Source organism: Panthera uncia, chromosome B1 (assembly GCF_023721935.1).
Source record: "Panthera uncia isolate 11264 chromosome B1, Puncia_PCG_1.0, whole genome shotgun sequence".
NCBI classification, from domain to species: Eukaryota; Metazoa; Chordata; class Mammalia; order Carnivora; family Felidae; genus Panthera; species Panthera uncia.
In genome coordinates, this window is record NC_064811.1 from 175,421,818 (window position 1) to 175,433,740 (window position 11,923).

The 11,923-nt window shown below is 45.0% G+C and overlaps 1 pseudogene; it reads left to right on the top strand.

Moving 5' to 3' along the window:
• Window positions 1-8,883: 8,883 nt before the first annotated feature.
• On the top strand, window positions 8,884-10,938 carry LOC125924014 (aspartate aminotransferase, mitochondrial-like; annotated as a pseudogene).
• The last annotated feature ends 985 nt before the right edge of the window (window positions 10,939-11,923 follow it).

Genomic DNA, 11,923 nt, shown 5'->3' on the forward strand with positions numbered 1-11,923 from the left:
CCACTATATCCTTCCTGATTTCCTCTTTCTGATTTCTCCATGTTTTGCTCAAACCATAATGGAATGAAATCGTTAGAAATCTTTTTTTCCCCCTTTTTCTCCTCCTTCCAGGCATCTCTCACCCCCTAATTAAATCCTGGAATGTTTTTGCTTCCCCTTGTGCTCTTATTTCTGAGGTTTTGCTGAAATAGTTGGACACAGAATTTCATTTCACATTTGTTTGTGTGTTTGTCTTCGGGGTCCATGTGTGGGATTTACATTATATGTTATATTCTTATCCATTAATATTTAATGACATATTTCTAAAACCAATGCATTTTTCATCTCTAATTGTTTCCTGCCTTCCCTTTCCCCATCTTGAAGTCTCTGTTCCAGTTCATTGGTCTTTGGAAAGGTCTTTTTCTGAAGTATTTATCTCAGATGGGGCACTCTGTGATTTATGCTCTGAATCAGTGCATGTCCTTGAATATCTTCTGCTTACCTTAGCAGGTAAACAACTGAAAATGCCCAGTATAGGATGGGGGGTGGGGGTGGGGTTCCTTGCAATCTTATTTAAAAAAATTTTTTTTTTAAGTTTATTTATTTTTGACACAGAGAGAGAACGAGCATGAGTGAGCTAGGGAGGGGCAGAGAGAGAGGGAGACAGAATCCGAAGTTGGCTTCAGGCTCTGAGCTGTCAGCACAGAGCCTGACGCGGGGCTTGAACTCACAAACCGTGAGATCATGACCTGGGCTGAGGTCAGATGCTCAGCTGACTGAGCCACCCAGGCGCCCCTTCCTTGCAATCTTCTAAAGATATGAGCCCACTTCCCTCTAGCTTCCAGTGTTACGGATAAGAAGTCCAGCAACAGCCAAAAAAGGAAAAGCCTGGAAACTTGTTTTACCTGGATATGCCTAAACAGGCGTTTATCTCATCAATCTAACTGAACGTTCCGAATCTTTTTACTCTGCAAACTTGTCTTCCTTAGGCTTAGGAAAATCTTCTAAGTGATTTAAAATTATTAGTTTTATTTATTTATTTATTTATTTATTTATTTATTTATTTATTGAGAGAGAGAGACAGAGAGAGAGAGACACAGAGAGAGAGAGAGAGCACATGCAAGCAGGGGAGAGGGAAAGAGCGAGAGAATCCCATGCTGAGCACAGAGCACGAAGCAGGGCTGAATCCCATGACCCTGGGATAATGACCCGAATCGAAATCAAGAGTGGGAAGCTTAACTGGCCGAGACTCCCGGGTGCCCCTAAAATTATTTCTTCTACTTCATATGTTCTTTCTTCTTTTAGAATGTCTGTTATTCAAATGGCTGGTATCCTGCCTCCATTTCCCAAATCCTCTCCTTACCCCTTGTGATTTCCAGTTTATGGTGTGTTCTATTCTGTGATTTGTGATGTGGATGGTCCCCCGTCTTGTACGCCACCAACACAAATCTCATCAGCCACCCTCTACCCTCTGGATTCAGGCACTGAACAGGTGAGGGTTTTAAAAGCTCTAGGAAATCATTTTATCTGTTATTCTGTAGTCTTGTTCCTAAGTGCTTCTAATTGTTTGATTTAGGAACCCATTTGTCTGCTCTATCAGGTGTCTTTCGTTGGCTGTGCCATCTGATTGTTGGATCTATTTGTCCTCTTTGGCTCCTGGACATCTTTAGATCTATGTGGGGTTTTTTTGTTTTTTGTTTTTGTTTGTCTTTTCGTTTTTGTCTCCATTGGCAACTGGACTTCAAGCCTATTTTTAGTGTCCCTCTAAAAAATCAGGAAACTCTCAAGCCAAGGGGTCCCATCCCTGTGAGGCTGGCACAGAGGCAGACAGCCCCCTCTGGGGCACCTGGAGGAAGCAGGTCACCCTGGGCTCTCCCAGCACCCATGGCAGAGAAGACTTGCCCAGACCTTTATGTTCCCTGCAGAATCTTGGCACACTTCAGTAGGACAGGGTGGGCACCCTACCCCTTGCAGTCCACACATCTTGATTGATAAGTCCAGTCCCTTTTCTGAGCTCACCCAGCTCAGCACTTCTCCCTGCTCCAAGGGAAGTTTCAGGGAGGCGGGGGGCCCTGCGGAGGGCCCAAAGCCTCATTTATACCCACAGTAGAGCCTGGCTCTTGAGAAGCAAATCTTTTGGATTTGGAAGTGGAGGGGAGGGGAATGTCATTTAGATCACCGTATTCTGAAAATCCCCTGCCTAGATCTTTCTTCTGTAAAATAAGAAAATTTAGACTCGTGTGACATAATACTTAAGGGATCTTTCAGCTCCCCAAATCTATAAATCAAAGATTAAATAAGAAGCATTCATGACTATGTTAATTTATGGGCTAGAGTGTGTCATAAAAGAAACCCTTTAGGGCAAGTGTTTTTAAGAAAAGACTAGTTTTTGCGTGAATGCTTTTACGGAAACCCAGCTAATCTGGTGCCAGGAGATGGAGTTTGGAACTGCAAGGCAAGATCCTCTGAGTTTTCAAAGCTGTTCATCCTGATCATGTGCAGAACATGAAATGTTCTCTTTCCATAACCTAGAACACTGCTTCTCAAACTTTACTGCACCCACAAGTCACCTGGGGGTGTTACAAAGCAGACTTTGATTCCGTAGTTCTGGAGGATGGCCGGAGCGTCTCTTTCTTACCAGTGGGACTGCCCACACTGCCTCAGCAAGGCCTGGAATATTTGCAGTGGTAAGTAGACCTCTGGCGGCCATAGCAGAAATGAGCCATTATTTTGTCATGCAGCTAGAAATTCGTTTTCTGAGAATGTTAAACAAATACCCTCTCCCCCCGCCCCCAACAAAGCCAGCAACTGATACGTCTCTGACATGATGTAGGCAAAGCCAACGTAGTTGATTAATTTGGACTCCATTAATCTGGAATTTGGTGTCCTTCCAGACAGACTACATTGCCAGTGATAATCCAAGAAGGGACGTGTTTAGTCTATTAAGCGCTAAAAGTGAATGGCATTTTGTAAGGGAAAAAAAAATGGAGATGAACCTAGTGGTAGCCTTTATATACAGATAATGAATGAACTCCAAATGATGAGTCTTTATTTTATGAAAAAAAAATTTAATTCTGTCAGGCTTTTAATTTAATTCTCTTGTCCCTGTCAAGGGTGGCCATAAATTACATTTCTTATAAAACATTCACTGATTCAGGCCCGTTTCTGAATCAGAGTAACCTACTCTTTAATTAGGAAACATGAAGGCAGTTTTATAGTAGTTTCAAATTTCTCAGCCTTTTGGCTCCTTTCAGTCTGTGCTTCCCAAACAGAAAATAAACAGTTGCTATGCCCTTTGACTATTGTCAGTGTTTCAAATTAAACAGAGAATCTATAAATGTTTGAAAGGTATTGAATTCTGGAAACTATTTTTTCCTATTGTTTTTTTTTCCTAGCTACAAATATGTTTCTTATTTTGAATGTCAATAGACATATTTCCTGGCTTTGGCATGGTAAATAGATGAATGTTCCAGAAATTGTCTATATTTTTTTTGAGATAACAAAATTAGTATCACTTTAGGAAGGAAGATAAACATCCTACACCAAGAATGTGTTTATTCTCCAATTTAAGCCCATCCAGTTGAAACAAACTTGCCTATTGGTGTCAGTCTGGACTTGGTGTAAGCCTCCCGCCTCCTGTACAACTATCATTAGTCCTGAGCAGTTATTGGAAAATGGTTCATTGGCTCATGGAAATTTTCTCTAGTATAGTCATACTTCAGTGTCCTTGCATTTGGACACTAAATCAGATGCCAAAGCAGGCCTGTTTCTTCCGTTGGCTTCCATAGTATCATCATATCCATTTGCATTACGAGAGTTACACAGACCTTATATATTGTAGGAAGTTATGTAAGTTTATTCAAACCGCTAATTAATCAGCTTTATAAAAACATCTGGAGTTATTACTACTACTACCCAGAGTTGGCAGTTATTGAAAGAAGGATTTGTGTAGATCATTTCAGAGCCTTCCTGTTCTGGCATTCAAGTAAAGGTTTGATGAGAAGTACAGGTAAATGGTTAATTAAAGATATTTTTGTAGCTTTAGAGCCTCTAAAATCACACAGTTTTGTGTGTACCTCTGACTCAGGGAGCGACATGTGGTTCATGTGTACAACCAGGCATCGCCTGCTAATGGCCTTGAAACCGTTAGTTACTAAACGAAAGAGAAAACCCTATTCCTGTGCTCTATGCTCACAACTCCTCTGACACCGGTCGTGTGGGTTTTTTCTCATACCGACCAGTCAGTCCTCTGACACCAGCTGGGTGTCTACAATTCATACTGTCTACTTGGGGTTAGCAGAAGACCCCACAGGTTAGGCGCTTAGTTTCATGAGACTAACCCAGATGCCTATTTTGAGTAGTGTGTCCCCAAGTCATCCACACTTCTTTCTGGCTTGGGCACAACAAATCAGGGGTTTCAGTGACCCCCCCTCCTCAGGTTCAATAATTTGCTATTGTGTCTCACAGAACCCAGGGAAACACTTACGTACATTTATCAGTTTATTATATAGTAAATAATATGATAAAGGATACAAATAAATGAATGGCCAAATGAAGAGATACATAGGATGGTCCAGAAGGGTCCCAAGCACAGGACCTTCCTTCCCCATGGGGTTAGGGTGTGCCACCCTCCCAGCACATTGGTGTGTTTATCAACTCAGCAGCTCTGAAACACTTCAGGGATTTTTATGGAGGCTTCATCCTGTAGATATAATTAATCATTAACTTGTTTTCTGGCCCTGCCCCCACCCCCTCCTTGAGAATGCGGAGTAGAGATGAAAGTTCCAAGCTTCTAATCATGGTGTGATCTTTCTAGTAACCCGCCTACTTCCTGAAGCTATCCAGGAGCCACCCAGAGTCTCCTCAGTTGAACCAAATGCACTCCTATCACCCAGAAAGTGCCAGGAACTGGGGTCAAAGACCATTTTCCATGGTTTCAGTTATACTTGGTCAACCAAGGACAGGAAGCAGATGAGTCTCCTTCTGATCAGAAGGTCAAGAGAGCTTAATGCTACATCATAATGCCTACACCACTCACGTCCCTTCATTACACAGGCATTTTATCATCTCACATCGTTGCAAGAAGAAGGGTGGGTGCAGCGCAATAACATATCTTGAGGGGGAGACACCACATTCGTGTAACTTTTAGTATATTGTAATAATCGTATAGTGTCAATATTATATAATTGTTCTTCTTCGTTATTAGTTGCTGTTGTTATTCTCTCACTATGCCTCATTTATAAGCTAAACTTTATTGCAAATATGGTGTATAGGATAAAACATAGTATATATAGGGCTTGATACTGGCTGTGGCCGCAGACATCCACTGGGGGTCTTGGAATACATCCTTCACAGGCAAGAGGGGTGCTGCTGTGCTCAAATTCGAGACATAATTCAAGTCCTTATTTTACACTTTAACACCTAACTTATTCCTTTCTTAAGTCTAATTTATTCCCTGTCTTGTCTTTCATTCTGTGGAGCTCTTCTATTAAGTGAGGCCGAAAACACAAAGGTACTAATCAGAGCGACCCTTCAAGTCAGAATTGGAAGCAAATCGCTTCATACGCCAAGTCACACAAAAAAGCCTAAGTATATTTTCCCTTATCTGTGTACCCACCGTGACAACCATAGAAGTCATTTGAAAAACTGAGACATTTATGGGATCTGTGACGTCAGAAGTAGAGTCAGAAAAGAGGTGAAAATAAGAGGCAGCTGAGGAGAGCCATGGGGAGATTTCCCTTCCCAGGAAGGAGCGACACATTCCAGCTTGAGACTTCCTATACTCCAAATATGGAATACTTCGCTTTGCGTTGCTGCCTTTGTTTACTTCTAAAAACCAGAAATACATCTAAAATAGAAGCGTAAGTGTGAAACGGGTATTGCTCGTTCACGCATGATGGAATCAATTCAGTCGGATCCCCTTCCCCCTACATCTGCAGAGCCCGGAAGGAGCAGAGCGTTCTCAGGGAGGAGAGGGGGAAGGTGAGATGGGACTTCGTCACAGAAGTTTCTTCTGTCGTTGGCTTCCTGGGGCACGTGGGACTGGCTTCGGTGTATGGGTCTGGATGCGGCCGAGGAATGAGGCATCTCTTGCTGGTGGTTGCTTTGCCGTGTGTAGACAGGTAAATACTGAAGGTCAAGTCCGCAGAGGAAAGCAAGGTCAGAGCCAAAACAAACAGTCTACGCTGGGTCAGCAACCCCAGGGGTCAGAGAACAAGTAGAAACTAAGGTAAGGTGCCAGATGTGTTGGAAAAACAAACAAGGGGAGCCTAGGTGGCTCAGTTGGTGAAGCGTCTGACTCTTAGTTTCGGCTCAGGTCATGATCTCACGGTTCGTGAGTTCGAGCCCCACATCAGGCTCTGTGCTGTCAATGACAAGCCCACTTTGGATCCTCTGTCCCCCTCTCTCTGCCCCTCCCCTGCTCACACACACACACACACACACACACGCTCTCAAAGCAAATAAACTTTAAAAAAAGAAAAAGAAAAGGAAAAATAACAAAAAAGAGAATCAGGCAGTACCCAAGGAGGCAGCTATTTGAGGTCACGCTGACTGCATTTAGAAGAATTTAGTTCTAAACTAACACCAACCCCACCCCTTGCCAACCATCACCATCAGGCTTTCTCCTGTTGGGTTTTTCCTGGATTTGCCTGGTAGAAGGCTCTGAAAAAGTCTGAAGCTTGCATTTCTAAGCTGGAAGGGCATTCCCACTGTCCCAGTGGATAAGTTAGCAGAGCTCTCGTTGGGATCCGGTGTCCAGGATGAGGTGTTGAGGGTGGCCTGGGGTCTGTGGGGGCACGGTGGGGATGTTTGCAGAAGGAAGATGGAAACAGAAAGCTCGCAGGGCCCACGTGGACTTCTGGTTTCTGAAGTGTAGGGTCTATGAGATTCTGGAGGAAAGCCAGGCATCTTTAGGGATGGACAGCTGTCAGTTTATGACTTTGGACCCTTCACATACTACAGGGTTTTACAGAGGGCTTTCTAAGTGTCACACTCCCTCCTGCCCCCAGGTACCTGTCAACCGCCGGGCCTATTGTTGTAGAGCGGATGTTTTGGGGAAGGGGTTGTTACGGCAAAGGCTATTGAGTTGAGGTGGATGCCCCGGTTATTGTGGCTTCTGTAGAACTACAGAAGCTTCCCCCATTGCCCTTTTACCAAGTTAATGCTGACTAACTATGTAAGTCAAGCACAGTAATAGGGCTTCCTGTGCGACTCTCGTGGAACGTTTCCCACATTCTACAGCAGACGCTCCCCGGAATCCACGATGCCTTTCTTCTTTCCACCCCTCACCCAGCCATGTGCCCCAGGAGAATTCACTTCGTGCTCAGCACAAGGCTGGCTCTGATTTGTCTGAGGATGCTTCCATTCCTTTTGACGGTTTCTCTTTTAGGAATGAGCATGTGACCAAATTGTGGCCAACAGAACTTGAGGGGGAAGGAAGTATGCCAGAGGTCCTGGCAGTGTATCCTCACTCCTACGAGGAGCCATGGAAAGAAGGTTCTTTTCTTTCTCTAGGCCATGATGAACTTTAGTCTAATTTCCGGAATCTTGCTACTTGCCTGAGGTTGAAGCTTACAGAAGGAGGGGGGATGAACCAAGAGAATCACAGAGAAATGCAGCCAGCGTCCTGATACATGGTCCCTGCTATGAGATAATAGATCTCCTGACTGTCTAAGCTGGTTTAAGCGGGGGTTTCTGCTTATTGCTGTCAAATCATCCTATTGGTACAGCAATAAAAGGCAGGCGTGTTTTCTCCCTGTGCTACAGATGAGGAAATTGGAGATTGAAGAGGTTCAGTGATGCGTCCAAAGTAGTACAGCTCCTTAGCTGTACACGATTTGAACCCAGTCTGGCCCAACCCCTAAGCCTGTTTTCTTAACACACACAACTTAGAGCCCCTGGTTGACACAATCTGACTCTTGGTCAGAAAGGCGTGGGCCAAGGATGCTCATGCGGGGGTTCCCCAACCAGGTAGCTGACCTCTTGTCAGTCTACTCGTCCTGGGGTTGATCTGATAAGCGCGGTGCTTTTGGAGCCCAGGACATTTATAGGAGAAGCAGGGATTTAGGTGGGAACAAAAGAGGACTTCACATGAAAGAATAGGAATTTTCTGTGTTACATAAAGACCTCTATTTCATGCTTCATGAGTCACCTTAAATGCCGTTTTCTCAGTGAGGGTTTCCTAATCCCAGGTTTGGTGGCTCATTGTATTATGTGCTCTCATAGTACCCTAAACTTCTCGTACTCACCCCAATTATAATTAGGTAATCGTTTGATGTCCGTCTTCCCTGCAGACTATAAATTCCTCCGTCCTCTGTGCCTCCTTTCCTCTGAGCCCGCCCCCACCCAGCCAGTTATTCGGTTTCCACGCCAGGTGACACGAGTGCGTCTGTCCAAACAGACAGGACATCTCTAGGGAGTGGGGTGGTTCTGCGTGCAGGGCTGCGCGTGGGCCGGGGAATGGGTCTGAGGCCAGGCTGCAGGAGAAGGTGGGAGGCCTGGGGGTCTAGAGAGAGGACACCACTGTGACAGTATAGAAAGGACATGAAAGGAAACCAGAGATAAACCTCATCTGTTTCAAAATTTTAGCTAGAAATCTGTATGTAGAAAAGAAGCATCTTTATCATCAAGACAGACACAGACACACACACACACACACACTCACACACACGCGCGGAAGGGACCTGAGTGAACTCTTTTGTTACTACAGTGGAGTTATATAAGATTTTCTGGACTGGTTTAAAAACTTAACTGTCATGTGTAATTTATTTCTTATTGGAACATACTTTGAGAGTACCCCCAAAATAATTACTACATATGAATTTTGGTAAGATATAATTATTGCTTTGTATCGAAGTGATTTTTTTTTTTTTTTTTTTTTTTTTTTTTTTGTCGGTGGAGGTGGTGGCGATTTTGGCTCCTTCTAAAGCCAAATCTAGTAGTGCCTGGAACCTAGTAGGCGCTCAGTAAATAAATGTGCCATAAAGGAAGGAAATCGATCACTGATTGTACTCGGTTTCTATGCAGAAGGTAAGCAGAAAGAAATAGTTTATTTTAACAAAGTGCATAAAACTAAGGATATTTCTACAAATGCAATTCCCTTCAACCAATATTGGCTGAAGAAGAAAGAAGAGAGCTTAGAGAATGTCAAGGCTATTGGGGGCAAAGACGGTATAAGAATGATGTGTGCCCAGGCCAGTTTGGGGCCCGCTGTTTCTTAGCTTGTTTATCATTATCAGGTATTTATTCAGCACATAATCGTAGTACATGACACGGAACTGGCCGTGTTCATAAAGAGGTGTAACACACAGCTTCTGCAGGAAAGAAACACCACAGTCACAGTGGCCTTTTAAAGTCAGAATAGGATCGCATTATTCTCCTGCTTAAAGACATCCACCTGTGGCCCTCTGCTCTGTCCTGCATCTTCCCACTGCCTTCTCGCCTCCACCATGGCCATGCTGCACTCACACTCCGGCCACGGCCTGTCCACGGTCACTGCTACCTTCCACCCAGCCTCACTGCCGTGGCTTCTGCCAGAGCCAGCTCCTGATGGACCCATGTGGAGATGTGGGCCCCAGATCCCACGCTGGGAGTCACAGAAGCTCTTATGAGAGACACCAAGAACAAAAATATGAATCTGGGGGGCGCTTGGGTGGCTCAGTCAGTTAAGCATCCAGCTCCGGGTCAGGTCATGATCTAGCAGTTCGTGGGTTCGAGCCCCACGTCGGGGTCTGTGCTGACAGCTCAGAGCCTGGAGCCTGCTTTGGATTCTGTGCCTCCCTCTCTCTCTGCCTGTCCCCTGTTCATGCTCTGTCTCTCTCTCTCTCTCTCAAAAATAAAACAAAACATTAAAAAAAATTTTTTTAAAGATGAATCTGGGAGTTGGGGCCCCACTGGGATGATAATGGAGCCTTATGTGCTCTCTCATGTCCGGAAAACAGAGGCCCAGATTGCTGCAAAAACAATTTGGACAGCAAATACCCGCCCATTGCAATCCTTGCTGAATTTTGTTGAGGCATCTGCAGACCTAGTCCTGGGTGAGAACAGCGAAGTGTTGAAAAGTAGCTGCTATGTCACCATGCAGACCGTTTCTGGAACTGGGGGCCTTGAGGATTGGAGCCGGTTTCCTACAAAGATTATTTTAAGTTCACCCAAGATGTCTTTCTGCCTGAACCATCCTAGGGAAATCACATACCCATCTTCAGGGATACTGGCCTGCAACTACATGGTTATCGATACTATGACCCCAAGACGTGTGGTTCTGACTTCACAGGCGCTCTAGAAGACATTCAAAAATGCCATAGCAAAGTGTTCTCCTCCTCCATGCATGTGCCCACAATCCCACGGGAATGGGGGAGTGAGCAGTGGAAGGAAATAGCAACATTGGTGAAGAAGACCAACCTCTTTGCATTCTTTGACATGGCCTACCAAGGCTTTGCCAGTAGTCATGGTAACAAGGATGCCTGGCTGTATGCCACTTCATCGAACAGGGCATTCGCGTTTGTCTCTGCCGATCCTATGCCAAAAACATGCGCTTATGTGGTGAGCATGTGGGAGCCTTCACTGTGGTGGGCAAAGATGTTGATGAAGTCAAAAGGGTGGAGTCACGCCTGAAGATCTCGATCCGTCCCATGTAGTCCAACCCGCCAATCGATGGGGCCCAGATTGCCTCAACCATCCTGACCAGCCCCGACCTGCAGAAACAATGGTTGCAGGAAGTAAAGGCATGGCTGAACACATCATTAGCATGCTGGTCGCCAACCACAAGAAAGAGGGCTCCTCCCACAACGGGTAGCACATCACTGACCAGATGGCATGTTTTGTTTCGCAAGACTAAAGCCTGAACAGGTGGAGAGGCTGACCAAGGAGTTCTCTATCTACGTGACAAAGGATGGCCGCAACTCTGTGGCAGGGGTCGCCCCGGGCAACATGGACTACCTTGTCTACGCCATTCACTAGGTCATGAGTTTCCTTGGTGAGAGGAAACAGAGACCACCTTCTTGTCTACAGCCTCTGCTATTGTGAGATTCACACGGAGAAGAAGGAGGGTGGATGGTGGTGAGCTGGTCATTTCTTTCAACCATAGTGCTTAACTCTCAACCATTGAGTGTGTTTCTCAGAAAAGAACGTGTAGTGAAATAGGGCAGAGGCATCTGTGGCTGGTGTCTGAAACTTTGTGGCTCAAAACCAAACTCCTGCTCATCTTTTAGCTGTTCTAAGAGTGTACCTGTACAAGAAAGACATAGTCGCCCCCCAAAGCTGCCAGTCATGCCATTGCAATATTTCAGAAGCTTTAACTAGAGCACCTTATGGTGTTGGGGGCACCTCTGTGGATCCAGCATGAGAATAGCACCTACAGGAGGCATTGTGGGAAAATCTCATTCTAACATGAGCAGTCAGCCCTGTGTGTGTCCTCCCATGATTGAGTAAGCTTAGCAACAGACCTTGTTCCAGAAATGGTTTTCACGAAAACCAGCAAGTCTGCAGCAAGGAAAAGATGCTGTTTCCTGTCTTATTTAAGAAAAAAAATGCTCTTCTTTTTAATACCTTTAAACATTTTCATGTTCTTCTCTTCCCCTTTATCACTACTATTCTTTTCCTTAGGTACCAAGATCTAGAACTAGCCTAGATTTCCACCCTATTCTACTGCTTGGTTGACCAGCAACCCCATCCTATAGGGTAAACTTATTTGAAGAATGAAGAACATAATTTACGGCTCACCCCACACCCTCAGCTTCCTCATCAGAGAATAGCAGAGAGTAGGTCGCTGCACTTGTTTTTCAGCATCCTCTTCACTGATTGTTCATCTCCTATTGGGAGGTTGCCTCTGCCCCGATGGACCCCTGACTTCATTCAGCGGTTGTGAAGCCTCTCATCTCACACCATGAGCAGGTGATGCAGGGCAGAACCAGGAAAGAGGCTATCTGGGCTTTGGTTTCAACCT